We start from the raw sequence: 16,707 nt of genomic DNA, 5'->3' as shown, positions 1-16,707 counted from the left end.
TAAATTTAAAGGGTTTCTCTTCCCTTAGACATTAATTTTCACACTGAAGAAGAAGGTAACCAACATTGTAGGTATTGCTCTGCATAGACAGAACTGGGAGGAAAAAAAGAAAACATTTTCTTGGTGCATCTCTGGCTGCCACCTATTCTAAAACAGGTCTGCCTTTTAGAAAATAACACATCTTTATGGGTTTTTAAATAAAATGTACAAGATAATTTTATTCAATATTTGAAGCGACTAAAGTGAGGTTTTTAGTGTAAAGTTTTTGTTTCTCTCTGTAGTGTAGAAGCCAGCTGGTTTGCCAGCTTGAGTGACCTTACATTCCTTAAATGTACTTATAAATCAGACCAAGGCCATATATTAAAAGCTAAACTCTGACATTAATTCAAAGGAGGGAAAGTTTTATACGTTGTGGTATAAGTACATAGCTGAACACCTAAGGCAAGTTGTTTCAATTCTTACTCGTATAAAGTAAAACTGTATTCTTCTAAGAGTCTCACAGAATACCTGGAAGTCAGCTGGACCCTATATTACTTAAAGTGGATGGTTTGGAAATGCATGCCCTGAAGAACCAATAACTATTTAATTAGTGCAGACATGCAGAGTAAAAGAAAAAAAATATTACTTGAAAGTTATTCTTGTGATAGTCTCTAGTAAAGGCAGTTTGGCAATACATTCAGTGGCATCGTCTCAGTGGGACATTTTAGTGTGATTTAGTGGGAAGGACACAAGGCATCAGGTTTGCATTAAAAGGTTAGCATGCCATTATATTTTTGGAAAGCAGCGATGTTTCTGGGTCACGCATGGATTTTGGTCTCCACAAATACTCTGAAAACCCAAGAAATTGTTAGCAAAGTTGTGTTGTCTTTACAGGCAAAAAAACAATGAACATCAGAAATAAGATGGTAAAAGATATACTTACTTTTTAAACTCCTGCTTTTTAAGACCTTTTGGATTCTGTGGGGAACAGCAGTGGGTAACTTAATATCCATTTTAAATATTATCATTTATTGTTATTTTCTAGAACAGCTCCATAGAAAATTCAAAACAAGCAAACAAAAAATCCCCTAACATTTCCATGAATTCGAGGTGTATTGTTGTCTGCTTTCAACTAGGTGTGCTGTGTGCTGAGTGAGCAAGTCCTTATCCTTTTTAGCACAAAGCTACAGGTCATTCATCTTGGTATGAGTAAAGGCAGAGTTGATATTTAAAGGCCTTAAGTGAGCGTAAGTAGCAGGAGTCTGCAGGAATACACATTAAAAATATATATATAATAAAATCATATTCTGCAATTGGATGCAAATCAATACCTTTCAAAGCAGAAATGCTTCTACTTTGAAGAATTACTGAAGCATTTCTAATGGTGAGTCCAAATGAAATATTAAAAAATGAGATTTGGGACTCACAGTTCAAAACAGAACAACATATTTTAAACCCTCTGGTTAAAGAGCTTATGTATAGGAGAACACTGTTCACAAATGAGTTATACAGAAAGGCAAGCTCAAGGCTACCTTTCATCTGTTCCTTTCTGAGTGAGGAAGAACGTGGGTAGAGCGGTGATTCAGAGATAGCGTTTAGTTTAGGTGCTCTGAATTATTCCTTGAATAAGCTTTTATCTCCCTACTGGTTAGCAGTTACCAAAGAACATTGGCTTCCTGGTGCTTGAAGTTACTTTTGTGAATATACTCCTCATTATTGGCTGATTTTTCAGAAGACTCCACATCTTGCAGTTAACAAACACAGTAGCAACAAAATTCAGGTCTTCCTAATTACAATATTGTTAGGCCTACATCAAGATGTTAGCTTTTTTTTTCATACTTACTAAACACTTTCGGTATTGTCCTTTTCAAATGTCTTGTATCGTCACTTCCAAGTAATTGTTCCACATTCAATACAGAACGTAGCTGGGTGTACACAGCACAATTATAAAGGTTATCTGTTCCTTCAAGAGGTTGGATAAGCCTTACAACAGAGTTGATATCAGTAGGTAAAACAGCCTCTCTAGGATAATAAGTTGGAAGATAAAATTTAGATTCATAATCGTTGACAAAATCAGTTTTACAGTAAAGACTCCGAACTGAATTCTTCAATGTAATATTGCCATATGATTAAAGATCTTGTGACAGGAGGAAGACATGACTGTCTTTAGTACTGACTAGAAAGTTTACCATCTTAGAGCAGTCCAAACTAGAATGACAAAACTGGTTAAAAATGACAAGCAGACGATGTTTCTTTCTGCCTTTGCACCTTTTGTTTTTATTCATCAGCTTTTATCATTATAGCTGCTTTTGAGTCCTTGTAAACTCTGGCCAGGAGCAGTCTTCACAGAGTGACCACATCAACAAAACTTCACGTGGTGCTAAGATCGAATATGTATTGAATATTAGGAAAAAAATAACACAGCAGGCTAATGAGATGGAACAAATGCAGACATACACGCACACACACACACAAATAAATAGAGAGAGGGCAGTAGTCTGTGTGAGTTGCACGTACATTAGGCTTTTGGTTTGGAGCAGTGGTGGAAGTTTGAAGCAAATCTGCCTGGTCACCTTTACCTTTGTTAGCTTGGATTGAAGAACAGTTTGATTTGTGTTGATCTAGATTCTGCTGGAGGAAAATAAAATTTTCCTTCCAGAAACAAACTGCAGGTATCCTGGGCATCAATGGAGATAGAAGTGTCTAAACCAGTGCTGTTTCCCCTGAAACTAATTTTAATTAGTGATGAGGACAGTGGGTATGGCTTATGAGGCTGAATGCAGTCGATAGTAACCCTGAGCCCCAGATAAGGCAGGTGTGGATACCCCAGCATAAATTGTTGTGGTCTCATTTTCTACTTCTGTTGCACCAAATTGCTTGCTGATGTAGACATACCTGAAACAGATTCCTTAGTGCACCAGCTGCCCACTAGTTAATATATCCTCTGTCAGTATATCCTCTGTAGGCACCAAGGCAAGGAAGGAGCCCTGATGAAGGATTTGTAGGAGGACAGAGCCATAATTAATATAATTTAGTTAATTAGAGGATAAAAAAAATCTCCTATTTAGACATTAAGGTTATTGGTCTAAAAGAGCAAATGGCTTGCCCAGTTTGACATAAGCAGACTGGAATTAGAGCAAGTTCTGAGTGCCCAGCACTCTAGTTGTTCTTCATTTTTTTGCTACCATTCCTAAATGCTGGGCGCAGACATTCTCTATTTTCAGCTGAGGTTTTCAATGGATTTTAAATTAACTGGAAATAGATTAACCATGTCCATGTAACTTCTCTCTCACTCTCAGGTGAGCCATCCCCTCACTTCTCTTAGCTGCTTTCCTCAGAAGTTTTGTTTCTGCCCATGCCGTAGTTTTGCGTACCTTGTTTAGACGTGTGTTTTCTGCAGCTCTACTGTTTCAAGTTTCCTAACTCCTTACGACCACAAAGCACTTCAAGAAAGGATTTCCATGTATTATATTTTGTTTTGAAAGCCTTATCTCATAGAGACATATTTGCCATTTTCTTTTTTTCCCCTATATATACATAAAAATTATATTTCAGAATCATTACACGTGAAGCATTCTGCTTCCATAGCCCAAGTTGAGATCTCTTTCTGAAACTGCAGACAAGAAAGCGTTTTCCATAAGAAGAGTTAACAGTGTGATAAATACCGATGCAGTGTTTCAACACAATTATTTCTTTTTTTTAATTGTTTATCATCGTTTTGTCAACTTTCCATATCATTCCCCACAATGCTTTGTGCTACATTTTCTTTGAACATTTCTTTCCTCTGAACTTACCGTGAACTTGTCAGTAAAATATGGCCATAAAATGCCACTGACAAAACAAAACCAGAATGCTCTATTCACTAATAAAAGAACAATGCTCAGTTTCTCTCTCATCCCTCAGGAAAAAAAGGAAAAGAAAAGAGAAAGATGAAATTCCTATAGGGAAATAGTTTTTAATTGAAGGTATGAAGCAGATCATGAAGGTGGAGTCGAAAACAAATCATCAGTCAGGAGGATGTAGTTTAAGCCAATGTGGAGTTTGTGCTACATTCTATTTGTTGTCACTACAGTGATGGCAATTAATTGTCAGCAATGTTGGGATTAAACTTTGTGTGATTGAGGGGGAGGAGGAGGACTGTGTTCCCTGAGATGTTCTGTGGGAGGAGAAGGATTATGCATGTGCCTTATGTAATGAGGAATAGACTGAAGAACTTGAATGTGTACAAGGAGAAAGCGGGAGGATTATCTTTTGATATGAAGGGGAGAGAGAAGCCATAGATCTGATCCTTGAGGAAGCCTCAAAGATGAACTACCTACTCGTATGGCCTGCTTTTCTTATTAGAGGAGGTGTTTGCTTGTTTGGTTGTTTCCTGATGTGGAAGAAAGACAGGTTATGGAAGCGGTTGGAAGGCAGAAGGTGATGTTGAGAGGCTGAATTGTGCTAATGCATTAGCATGGACCTGACAGAGGGCTGGAGTTTAAACAGTCAGCTGAGTTACCTGGAACACCAATCACTGAGGATGAGATGTCCTTGCTGTCCTCCAGAGGACAAGAGGACGGGTTAAAGAAGTCTCAAAGACAGGTTTCAGGTGATGGCCTCTGATGAGCAAATTGCAGCCAGCAGTGCAGGGAAGTTTCTCCAGGGACTTCTGTGCATTTTGCTCCTTCCCAATACCCACTCTGAAACACTTCTGGTCACTAGGCTGCAGGTTGCTTTACAGGACTCATTAAATGTTATCTGCTCCACTTGGAGAGGGAGAGGACAGGGAGAGGGAACCGAGTTGGCAAGATATTGGATTTTTGGGATTTGGGAAGGACAGGGTCATAAGAGTGAGATAATGTTTGATATGCAAAGTGGGAGTGAGGTGTCATTAGTAGCAGGTCCTCCCTCACACCCTCAGCCTTCATCACGTGCAAATCTTGAAGCCACTGGTGGCCAGCATGGAGAGCTCAGGGCTGGGCCACAGCCATGCAGCCAGGCACATTGTTCTGGCACATTGTTAGGATGGTTGGTAGCACAGTTTTGGCTGAGCGTCAACAGCTCTACCCCAGCAGGTCTTGGAAGTGGTTTGGGAGTTAGCACAGGCAGGTCAGGTATTGGCCCTGGTGATCCTGCCCTGTTGAAGGGCAGGAAGGAGAATTTAGCCACGTGGCTGTTAACCAAGGTCCTGTTTACCAGTCATGGCAGGGCCAGTACAGGCTATAGATGGCACCTCCATCCTCCCTCAGATACCTTCTATCCTTCCCCATGCTAGTCCCGACTCAGGGGAACCAAGTGAGGGAAATCTAAGCAGAGTCCTGGGAAACAGCATGGGGAAATGGGGAAGGTTTTTTGGTTTTAACTCTTCACTTACCAACAAAAAGTCTATCCTGACTTCGTTTCAGAGGACAAGTAGAGGCTGAATTGCGTCTGTCCCAGAAGAGCCATGTATTAAGTCTCTGCAATCAGTGACAATTCTGACTTGGGAAATGGGCACAAGCTGGTTTTTCCAAGTGATCAGCACAGTTTAAAAAATTTTCAAAAGCAATTGCAACAGCCTGAGAGCATCCACACAGGAAGTTACAGCTCATCTGGTGCATGGCAAACCGTGAAGCTGTGGTAAGTCTGTCTTACCATCATGTCTTCAAATGCTTTGTTAGATGCATTTATCCTGAGTGCATTAACATTCATTTTCTGTAATGTTGGGTTTAGGCATAGTGCAACTGAGTGATGAAGGCAAAGATAGTCTAAAAGACTATTCCTAAGAAGTAAGTAACAATAAATCAGAGCTTGAATGCTTTTATATTCTCTTTATTTTTATTTTTTTGCCAAATACTACTTTGACTATAATAACACCTAATTATGAAATTCAGCTGTTACATAGTGCTTTTTACTCACATATTTCAGGTACTTTATCAAAGAGGTAAGTTACGATTATTGCTATTTTCTGGGTGGAGACATGACAACAGAAGAGGTTAAGGCCACTCACCCAAGCAAAGATCAAGCTGGAATAATGTATGTGTATGCTTTTATTCTGGGTCCAGTATGTTCCCTACTGAATCTTAATATCATTTTTATGAACGTGAAATTTTGAAGAGTTCTTAGTAAAGGATTAAATTGAGGATTTGCTGGTTGTTTGGAGGATCAGAGCTGAACCTAGAGGTCTCCAAGAGTCAGAGTCCAAGTGTAGACTGACGGGAAACATAGGTCTGTCGTCTCGACCGATCTGCTCTATTCCCTCTCCTCCATTGGGAAACATGCCTGTGGAAGTATGTGCCATGTTTTCCCTTTTTTCTTGGCTTTGCTTTTGGCCTAAGAAAAAAAACGGTGGAGGTAGAAACTCTACTTAGGCCCACTCTCAGTTCCTGACCTGGTCTGGATTACTTAGAAATTTCTGCACAAGATTCTGTCCTGCTCTTTGTGGAAGCCAAATGAGGCCCTAACAGAAGTGTACATTATATAAGGAAGTATCTTCCATGTTTCTGAGTGTCTTGTTTTTATGTTTGGAAACAAGGTTTGGAATGATTTTTATTTTCTGCATAAAATCAATAATTCTTCCACATGTTGAGGAAGAGAACTATTTAAAGACTGGAAGAAATTACCCCACTGGCTTCATGATGCAGCCCCTCTTAAAAGAGGTAGAATTATTTCTGGAGAGCTGTCATAAAGAAATCAGAGCTTTAATGCATCATTTATGTAACTCAGAGAAGGTGCCATAAGTAGTCAGATGCAAGGTGAGGTCAGTGGTAGGACAAAGAGTTTACAAATCCTGCTCTATGCTCTTCAGTGCCTGTAGATTTACAGTAGCTTTTGTTTCATGGTGCCTTTGTTTTTTACAGTATGATCATTTCCATACAAGCTACTGGGAAAAAAATTGCAAAAGGTTTCAATATACAGTAGTTAATTACTATATTACAAGCTCTAATTAAATTCTTGGAGATTCTGCACAGTATGATGTTCATGCCAAGAGGGACATATCCTGTCCTTAAGTGAATACATGTTCTTGTCAAGTTAACTTATCTGCATTTTACTCACATGAAATATTCCTCATCTCTTGCTTCTTGACACACGTGACTGATAAATGTTTTAAAGGCACATTTAACATTGATATTTTTGTCATAGGAAATGACAATGACTTCAATAATTCCCAGACTATATTTTATATAAAGTGACACGCCATGTGATGGCAGACTCCCCAGACTTTAATGTAAGCCACACACTGGTAAGAATATGTATTGCATCAACACTTGGTCTTTGTGTGGTGCAGACCTGCACTTGCAGTGTTCTTGCCACGTGTTGGTTGTTAAATGTAAAGAGTGTTAATATTAAAACACAGCTTTTGGATGCCACGGAGGCTGAAAAAAGTCTGTCACCATTCAGTTTTCTTTGAGGCATTTATGGAAGAAGGTTGTTTCTTACTTTCTTGTAATCAAGTCATCTGAGAAGGCAGAAACAGTCGAAAGATATTTAGATGATTATCATGTCATTTGCAGATTTAAATGAAGTATTAAATAGAATTTTATGAATTCTTTTACACTTTAACAGATCTGTCAGGGTCACAGGTAGGTTTGTTGTTTTTTGTAATTCTGGTTCTAGATAAAGATGTAAGTCCTTGTTACATGTGTGGACAAATCTATCTCAAACATCTTTACTCCCGAGAGAACTTCTGTATTCAAAAACCAATAATTTTCTTTTCACACTGAAATAGATGGGAACGATCGTTCTGCTTGACCTTAGAGTTCTGTTAGATCAGATGTCTCCAGGAATTATATGTGTGTGTATAGCTTAATGACAGCAAGACTCAGCTGAATGAGCTTTGTATTGGCCTCATAATTCATTTAATATTAAACGTTTATATTATATCATGTCAACACTCATTCTGAATTTGGCCCTGATTCAACTTAAACACCTGGCTACTTTTAAGGACTTTATTGAGCACTTACTCAAACGATTACAGCTAGGTGCTTGCTGAATGTGGGCCTGTTTATGTCGCAATTAAATACTAATACAGTATTTAAAAAGTATGTTATACTGTCAGGAAGCAGATGGACTTGTAGGTACATTATTAACATCTACCTGATAAACTGTATCTTCATTTGAAAATACTATGGAGCACTGCTGGGCAGCCAAGCGTCAGGTCTTGATTATGCTCATGTTATGTGGGAAGAAGTAGTTTGTGTGCTTAGCACAGCCTATCCCAGGCTTGGTTAAAAATGTTCTCACGTTCTTTGACACTTCATTTTGACTTGTCAGATGGATCAGAAGTAAGCTTTGGACTCGGAGCTTACTCAGAGCAGCTCAGAGCTGCTCGAAATTGCTTTGTTCAGTTTATGATGGTGCACAGTGCTGAGCAGAGCGTTAGTGAGAAGCATGTGCAGTCTGTGTGATTAGAGGATTGTTTATTTATGTATTTTATTTAGTTGGTCTTTCTTTTCCCATACTGGTACCCATACAGGTTTTTGGTTTATTTCAGTATTTTTTTTTCTACACAGCACGGTTCACAAGGGACAAGTTCTACCTTTGAAGTTAATTTTGATGACAATATCTTGTTTTATAATACATTGCCTTCCATGCTGGAGACAGCAGGCCAAATAGGCTTACCTTATGACGGTGAATAGATAAATGGCATTCTGTCATGAGCAAATGAAGTAGAGTTTGACCTGTTCTAATATACTCAGTATTTATGCAGCGAAGTGTCCTCATAGGTGTGGAAAAGCTATCACAGAAATCTCATGAATTGGTGAGAATTAGCTAAGGATATGGGATCTGTGTTATAGAATCATAGAATTACCCAGGTTGGAAAAGACCTCGAAGATCATCAATTCCAACCACATCCTAACCATAATACCCTTTGCACAGACAACTGCTTTAAAGAATTGAATGTCTGCTTTTTTTTACAGGGAATTTACTTTTTGCCTTTTTCTGATGTAGGGCAAGAATTTTGGAGAAATGAATTGCTCTCTTTTGTTCATCAGATTCACTTCATAGTTTTTATTGAACGCAAAAAGCCTTACATCATTTCTGTTTCTGTTGGGTCAAGCTGAAAGCAAGCCAAGTCAAGAGGGTTAACACTGATTTAAATGCCAGCGTGTTGATTTGTGAAAGTTGAAGTGCTGGCCCATTGTACTTTTCAATAACCTTTCAAAACCAGCCCAACGTTCTTGTCTTTTTCTGATTCAGAATGAGAAAAGAAGCTTTCACAAATTTTCACTTAAAAAAACACCCAAAAACAAAGCACAAAAAAGCCCACCCTCCCAGAAGTCAAGTCTAACCTTGAGAGAAAGAGAGCACTCCAGAGCAGTTCATAGCCCCGAGGTTAAGGTGCTCCCTTCAGACATGTGGAATCGCAGTTCAGGGTTCTGATCTGAGGCAGGGATTTGAACTCACAGCTTGGGTGAGCATCCGCCTTGCTGGCCTGTGGCATGTTTGGGGGCTGGCTTATTTTGTTTCCTTCAACTCAGTTATTATGGACTTCTGCAGTGTTGCTAGTGAAGCTAGTCAGTTTCCATTAACAACATTTTCAATTAAAATGCATTAAACTGAAAAAGTTGGAATAAGTACTACGGCTGGGTAAATTCTGGTTTGTGGAGAAAATGCAGCAGAGACGGAAGAACTGCAGCAGCTGAACAAGTAAATCATTTTAGGCTGTGAGGAGCAGACTCTTAGACCCACTGGGAATCCTTTGAACTTCAGTAGAAGGGGCTGGGATCTACAGTAGCAAACTGCCTTGCAGGGCTGTCATCTGCAAATTGAATTTTTGCTGTAGGGAAGAATCAGCACTAGAAACATATGTAACATGTGACCTTTGATTTTATTATTTCTTGTTACACTTCCATAGTCTTTTTTTTTTTTTTTTGTTACTGATTTTATTTGGGAGGAAGTATTTTCCCTGGTTTTCCAGTTCAAATAGTATGTAATTTCACTGCAAATGTAGTATTGCATCCTAGATGTCTGCAGAATAGTTCTTTTTCCCCTTAAAAATGGAAGCTGTTTGCCCCAGTAGAGAGAAATGCCACTGTTAGGATTAGCGATCCTCAGTCTGCGTTCTGTTGTAGCACAGCATCAAATAGATCAGTTCCCTTTGCTCGGAGTCATCTGTGTTGAAGAACTGCCTCGCAGAGCAAGGTGGCATGACTTGGAGGTTTCAGGGGAAGAGAACAGCTCATTTTTGTCAGGCGTGATCTGGGGTTTTGCTTTTTCATGAGTTAAAACATTTTGGAAGATTTCAATCGATATCTGTGCTTCTTAAATCAAGCCTTCTACCCCCTGCTACTGGCCTTTACTGGTGATGATAATCCTGATTTACAGCTGAATGTTGTCAGCTGTCCATGGGTGGTGGTGTTTCTTTATTGTGTGTGCAGAGTCTCACGTGGTAGGTCTCTGGTTTTGCCTGAGGACTCTTAAGAAGTAATGAAATACAAATGATGTCCAGGAGTAGTGATTTATCCTCCTGTTATAATACCTGTGAAATTGTTGGACCTAACTAGGAGCTTTGGCATAGCTGCCTTAAGTTATGACAGACTTAATCGGAAGCTTTTCCTTTCTGTTCTCACTTATCTTTCCTTTTTCCTTTTTCCTTCCACTTTCAGTACTTCTTTATTGACATGAATTACTGCCATGCTCCAAACCTTTTTTAGTTTTGTCTTTCGAACCCATTGTTCCCTGTTTCAAGTAAAGCATTTCACATGAGGTCTATATTCAAAGTGAGCACATATGATAAAACAAATTGTTTCAACACTTGCTTGCAAGGCCAATAAAAAGAGATGCTGTAGTGCAAATTACCCTTGCAAATGCTCTCTAAAAAGCTAATAACATTTTTTTCCCCGAAAGGATAGTTCCCAGCCATAAGGAGAGTTTCTCTTTCATGTTCATTTGCCACACAGATTTATAAAATGATCCCAAATCCTTGCATAGGCTGTGAGGGATTGCAGCTTTGAACTGCTGAATTGGAAAAGCTATTAATGGAAGAGGAAAAGTTTTCAATTTCAGTCAGATGGTCAGGACAGTATAAACTCATCCCTCCAAGTTTTGGTGCATGATGGAAAGCTGTGGCTTCTTTGTTGATAATTTTCATAGCAAGACTCACAAGGTTCTCTGTTTAAAGGAACGAAATGAGATGATAAGAATGTAAGGAAAAATCATTAACATGTTCACCGCTTTTTTTTTTTCTCTCTTCCCCTCCCCCCCCCAAGTATAAACAGTAATTTTAATTTACTTTCTGTAGAACATGGTATAATTGGAAACTTTTCAAAAGCAGAATATTAGGCAAGTGGTCAAAATCTTCAGGGAAAAAAAAAAAGGTCCAAGCATTCTGCATTGGAGCTGGTCTTCCGTGCAGTCATGTGGGCAGCAACAGGGATGTTCATTTCCCTGTCAGATTTGGGTGCTGGTGTGATATTTGCCCTCTGTACAATCCATCACAGCATGCAGAGACAGCCCAGGCAGCTGGGGGTGGGAGATGGTTGCTTAGCCCCCAGTATAAGCAAACCGCATTTCCAAACCTACAAAGACTCTGGAATTTTTCCTTGCAATGTTTTCCAGCTATGCACATCTCTCTTTTATCATTGGACTTGTGATGGCTCAGTGATTATATAGTACTTCAGAAATAGGAACATGGCCAAATTACTTCTCCTTCATGCCATTTAGACAGAAGGCTTTCATAAAAATTAAACAGTAAGTAACTCATGTGAAATTGCACCTTGCACTTACTACTTTTAGTGGTGCTGGGGTGAGTGATACTCTGAAAGTCAGTAATTGGAACATGTCTGAATGAATGGCTTCCAACAGCTTCTCTCGTAGTGCCCCTGCTTGCCCAGGGTAGGCTGGAAGGAAGATTCCTTCCACGGGCAGAGTTTTGCACACACTCTCCTCTTCTGCCTGGCCTCCCCCAGTGGCTGAGAAGTGTACTGGTTACCAGTCACCGGGCTTGCAGCACTGACCTTGTACAGGCTCCAATCAGGTACCCAGGGGTAGCAGTGCCCTGTTGCTTTTAACCTCACTTGGATTTGAAGTAGAGGTACTGAAGACTTGCTAGTATGAAGCTCCGTAGACTCACTTTGCGTACACCGAGATAGATGAGACTGGCAAGGGTAACTGCTGTTTCCCCTCTTTTAACAGTTTACAGCATCCTTTTGAAGCATAACATGTGGTGCTGTGTTCTTCTGCAGGAGCCAGTCCTATCTCCTTCCCCCACTTCCTTTCTGTTGTTGTTCTGGTAACTGACCACTTATCGCATTTATGATCTTTGTAATTGAAACTGAGCAAGCCTGTGGCAGGTAAGCCCCGAATATGTGTGTGCTTGCTCTGATTTCTCAGCCCTAAAACCACAACCCTTCCCCCTCTCCCAGTAACAGCAAACCCTAAGCCCACATAACTCGCAGAAGCCTGGTGCTAGTGTATATTTGATTTTGTTTGCAAGCTTATCTTGTGACCGGCTCTCAGCGTGGGAAGAAGCAGGGAGTGGGGGAGATGGAGAGAGAGTTGTTGCAACATATTTTAACATATGTGCTTTAGGCCTCTTGGTGGACTCCCTCTTGGGAAGAGGGGAGGGAGCATGCCCCTAAGCAGTTGGTTGGCTTTGCTTGTTTCTATAGCAGCCTGAATGAGAAAAATCATGTTTTAACACTAATATATTCAACCAAAAAAAAAAAACACCAAAAAAAAACACCAAAAAAAAACCCCTTAACAATTACAGGAAGAGGCTTTTTTATTATTATTAAAGAAATTGCATTAAAGATGAATGAGCATATATTGGAATAATTATGTTTTAAGGTGTGTAACATTAAAAAGTACTGAACGGAATATCGACTGTTTTGTAGGAACAGTAATAATGAGATTTCTGTCACCTAATCTTACAATAATTGGGTTATTACTATGCAAATGAAGGTATTACTTAAAAAAAAAAAAAAAAGAAAAGAAAAGAAAAAAAAGAGGTAAGCCAGATCCTTGAGGCAGCCATTTATCCATCCTTAAAGCTGTGCTGTTGATTCCCTTCAACCTGAAGATCTTTTATTTTTTTTTAACAGTTTGGTAGATGCTAATTTCATTATTTTTTCACCCATGTTTCCCACAAGAATGTATTTGTTCTCCCCAGGTAGCAGATGGGAAGTAGCGGGTTTTGTATATTTTTCAGTCTCTTGTGGATTCCTTTAGGAATAATCTGATCAAATAGCTATGATTATTACCTTTTTTGTCTCCTCTTTGAAATAAAATAATGACTTGTATCTTTTACCGGAGATCTTTATGGCAGAATCACAGTGAATATACATAAATTATTTTTATCCTTCTTTCCCTTTGGTGAGGGATAACTGAGCAGCTTTTTGTAATGTTCTTGATTTCTACTAGTTAGGAAAGTTTACTTGCTGGCTGGTTACTGGCCCTGAAGAGGAACTGGAGAGTGCTCAGTATTTGCATTTATGAGTTTAAGACTCTTGATATCCAACCTGAACCTTCCCTGGCGCAAATTAAGGCTATTACCTCTCTTCCTACTGCTGTTACCTGGGAGAACAGACTGATCCCCACCTCACTACAACCTCCTTTCAGGGAGCTGTAGAGAGCAGTTAGGTCTCCCCTGAGTTCCTCTTCTCCAAGCTGAACAATTCCAGTTCCCTCATCCACTCCTCATAAGTCTTGTGCTGCAAAACCCTTCACCAGCCTCTTTGCCCTTCTTTGGACATGCTCCAGGGCGTCAGTGTCTTTCTTGTTACTGGATCTGCCAGAGGCCTGATGGTATTTGCTCTGTCCCTGTTTGTTAGAGGTAATATTTAAGATTGGGCTGCTGAAGGGAATTTTCTTGTCTCACTCTATTAGTTTCTTTGTAATGCATAATATTTGTAGAAACTTTGTTTGTAGGAAAAAAATGTTCTCATAGAGTCCTTCTGAAGAGTGTATTGCTGCACTGTGAATGCTGTGTTTATCTGTGTAAGTTCAGACCAGCCTTGCATAGTGCTGCCTAGACATGCTACAGTCACACTTCTGATGGCAGAGTACACATCCCTTAGGAGGTGCTGAACACTTGGAATTCCCACTGACTTCACTGCTCCCAGTTTTTGGTTTTTATCAGCTGTGCAGATGTGCTGCTTCACCAGACCAGAATGTTGCTTCCTCTGTCAGCAGTTTACTCAGGAAAGCAATGAAAGATTTAGCAGTTGGATTTCAGGTAATTATAGTGTGTTACTCCATTGCAAACTCTTTTGTATTGCCTCCCTTAGCGTTCTTCCCTGTGAGTTCATGGTGACTCTTGCATTCTTCCTTTTTGATTCACTCTATACTGTAGCCTATTCTAAATTATACTTAGTTTTAACACTTTAAGCCTTTTTTTTTTTTTTTTAAATTTTATTTTATTTTATTTTTTTTTTTGCCTTTTCCCCCCTCAGTGCTTGACCCCCAGGAAAGGTAGTGGAGTGTAGTCAACCATTATGGGCACAGAATTACCACCTGGGTCCCTAGCAGACAGCAGCTTAATCTCTCCTAATTTTCTGTCTTAGTAGTACAAGTGGGAGGTAATTGCATCTAAAATTTACCTACTTCACAGATAGTTGATGGAAGCGATATTACCTCATTATTTACCTACTTAAAGTATGGCGTGAACATCAGCATACTGAAGGCGCACTTATTGATTAGCAGACATAAATTAATCAGGATTTTTAAGGTGATAGGTTTCGTGAATTAGTAACATGAACGATGCTGTATAATTTTAGAAAAATGTGCTTTGATAAGTCTCTTGATCTTTCAACACTGCAATATTTTGCATTACTTATAGCTTTTAACACAGAAATAAAAATAGTAGTTTTGACTTACTGCCCGCTATAGGGGAGGCATCTGTGTGATACAAGTTATTGCCGGTTCGTACCTCACGACACCAATAACTCCCTCAGCATGTACTGCTGGTATCATTTGTAAAGGAGAAATCTTGGTGAAAGCTGTGAACTTCCACGATGTCCCTGAACAGAAAAACAACAGACTACACATTAACAGTGGTGAGAGGTCACATGTAGATGTTCCTGGGTACCTGCCATTCATCCAAGAGAAAGACGTTAAGCTACTAGGGGTATACAAAGAGGTAAAGTCCTTTTATTGGCTTCTAAGTGACAATTTTTCATATGCTCAGTGTATTAATTTTAGTGTGTTTAACAGCTCTGGGACAAACTGAGCCATTGACCTCATGGACACCCGGTTGTTTGCCTTAGTGATCAGGAAGACTCTGCCTGCTTAGCTGAGTGTACCTGAAAAAATAAATCCCACAGCCGTGAACTTAGTTTACATTCGAGTTGCAACAGAGTAGTGAAAAACAAAATTCACCATAATGGAAACAGCAAGTTGTTCAGAAAGGAGAACTTGTGTAATTTCTTCCTGGAAGGGCCATACAAAGCATCCACTTGGCAACCTCTAATCCTTTGCTTCACCATTGCTCCATAGAACAGTTGTGGTTGGAGTAGCTGCAGTGAAATGATATGAAACCAATTTCCAAAATTTACAGTAAAAATAAATAAATAAAAATGAAACTGTTTGAAGCTCAAAAAGATGATTCTGTTTAAAATTTCATTTTAACACATACGCATTCTGCCCTGGTGACTGCTGGTGGCTGCCAGGAAGTTCTCAAAGAAATCTGCCAAATGTCTAGTCTGTGGAACAGACAGGAGTGCTGGAAAAACAAAAAGTCCAGGGAGTTGTAGGGTTCTTTCTCCATTTTTTTGCAGAAGGAGTTTTGGACTGCTCATATTAATATGTGTCAAGCTTAAATTCTCACTTTCTACCCATTTGAATAAAACCTCCAAACCTTTACTGAGCGTGTTTCTTCCCATACAGTTACAGGCTGAGAACAGGTCAGAGTACTTCAGAAAGCTGTATACTGCAGAGCTGATGACTGGAGAGGACAAAAAAAAAAAGAGAATTCCTTAGAAAGGAACTGACATTTAAGTGACTACTTAGTATGCTTTGGCTAGTACTGCCAGTGTGAAAGTCCATGGTGTGAAATTCCTGTGGGATAACTAGCCAGACAGGACCATCTTCTGGCCCTGGAGCCAGATGAGACTGAACATCCAGAGGGGGAAGGGAAGGTCTTCAAGTAAGTATGTGCCTTGGGGAGTAGAGAGGTGAATACAGAAGACAGAAGGGAAGGTAGCTCAAGGACCTATGCGGGTACTTAAGTTTATTGTTGATTTGCTCGTTTTAGCTTGCTATTGGTTTCTTGGAAGTTGTTACATACCATTTGATGACCATTATTTCTAGCAAGCATGAATGTGATCTATAACAAACCAAACTTGTCGGCAGTTTAAACATCCATGTGGAAGGAGTGACGTTTCACTGTTTTTATGTGAAAGCCCATGTTGATTTTTGTGAATCTGGTGTTGAGGAGTCCATGTGCCCAAACAGATTTTATGGTCTTTTCTAGTGCCTTTAGCTGTTGCTCCCCAACAATTCTATTAGTTGTTTTATAGTCTGTCTCTTTTTCTAAGGCAAGTGAAGGAAAAAAAAGGTCCCCAAATGTCCCATCAGCATGTCTGAAAGTCACTGCTGAGGAGTCTTCAGAAACAGACGGAAAAAGGTTTTACCGGTTTTAAGATGAAGTAAAACTGGCTGAACTGTGTTTAGATAGAACAAGATTGGTTGGGAATGAGATGTGGGAGTCGTCAGCACAGAGGTGGTGAATTGAAGCCATCATTCCTCAATGGTGTGAAAATACAGAACTATAATGCATATAATTGCTCAGATACTACAGGGACATTAAAAATACACAGTATTTTA

At 39.5% G+C, this 16,707-nt stretch overlaps 1 protein-coding gene across 11 annotated transcripts in view; it reads left to right on the top strand.

The window, feature by feature from the left end:
* SOX5 (SRY-box transcription factor 5) overlaps positions 1–16,707 on the top strand; it is a 622,935-nt gene that overhangs the window by 68,590 nt on the left and 537,638 nt on the right. For 3 of the 11 annotated variants that reach the window (XM_085542560.1, XM_085542503.1, XM_015868595.3), the window contains exon 2: positions 5,367–5,580. The exons of the other annotated variants lie outside the window; for them this stretch is intronic. The gene's annotated coding sequence lies outside the window, so the exon portion shown is untranslated. The remainder of the gene's footprint in view (positions 1–5,366; positions 5,581–16,707) is intronic. 11 annotated transcript variants of the gene reach the window in all.

This window comes from Coturnix japonica, chromosome 1 (genome assembly GCF_054131305.1).
Source record: "Coturnix japonica strain WE chromosome 1, WE-NBRP24, whole genome shotgun sequence".
Lineage (NCBI taxonomy): Eukaryota > Metazoa > Chordata > Aves > Galliformes > Phasianidae > Coturnix > Coturnix japonica.
This window is presented reverse-complemented; position numbering and strand designations above follow the sequence as displayed.